Here is a 744-nt window from a genome sequence, read left to right as displayed (position 1 = left end):
CTCTCAATATACGGTTTACAATTCTGGTTCAAAAAGAATCCATCTCTCGCAAGTTCGAGTTCTCAGGAAAAATTAAAGGTTGTCAAAGAGAACTTGCTGCTATGATGCACGGTTCAAACATGTGTATCCTGCCTTATTGACTTATCACATTATTGGTCAATTGCGGGCTTCCTGCTCACTGAGCATAGCTGTGATTACCCTCTTGATCCGGCTTACACGCCTTGTTAAAAATTACTTGGGGCCTTCCTGCTCATTGATCATAGCTATGACTACCCTACTAATCCGGCTTATACGCCTTGATTACAAATAACTTGGGGGTTTTCTGCCCAAGTTGAATTGTTACCAAAGAGAACTTGCTATAATGTGCAGTTCAAACATAGGTAACCTGCCTTGATGGCTTGTTAAAAAATACTTGGGGGCTTCCTGCTCATTGAGCATAACTATGACTACCCTATTGGTCCGGCTTATACGTCTGGATTGAAAAATTACTTGGGGGCTTCTTGTTTAATGAAACAAAGCTTTGATTGTCCCTTCTAATAGGCATGGATGCCAGGTGTATTCACCAAAAATCTGGGTTATCCTGCCTTTGTATGCATGCCACTCCGACCAGGTAATCCTGGAATGGCTCACCTTACTCTTGACAGTCAATCTTATAAAGAATCTGAACTTGTCAAAGTTAAAACGGCGAATGGTCATGTGAGACCTGGCTTACAGGTTTGAATTAAGGATTAACTTAGTGGCTGT

Source organism: Triticum aestivum, chromosome 3B (assembly GCF_018294505.1).
Source record: "Triticum aestivum cultivar Chinese Spring chromosome 3B, IWGSC CS RefSeq v2.1, whole genome shotgun sequence".
Lineage (NCBI taxonomy): Eukaryota > Viridiplantae > Streptophyta > Magnoliopsida > Poales > Poaceae > Triticum > Triticum aestivum.
Note: the sequence above shows the minus strand (reverse complement) of the source record.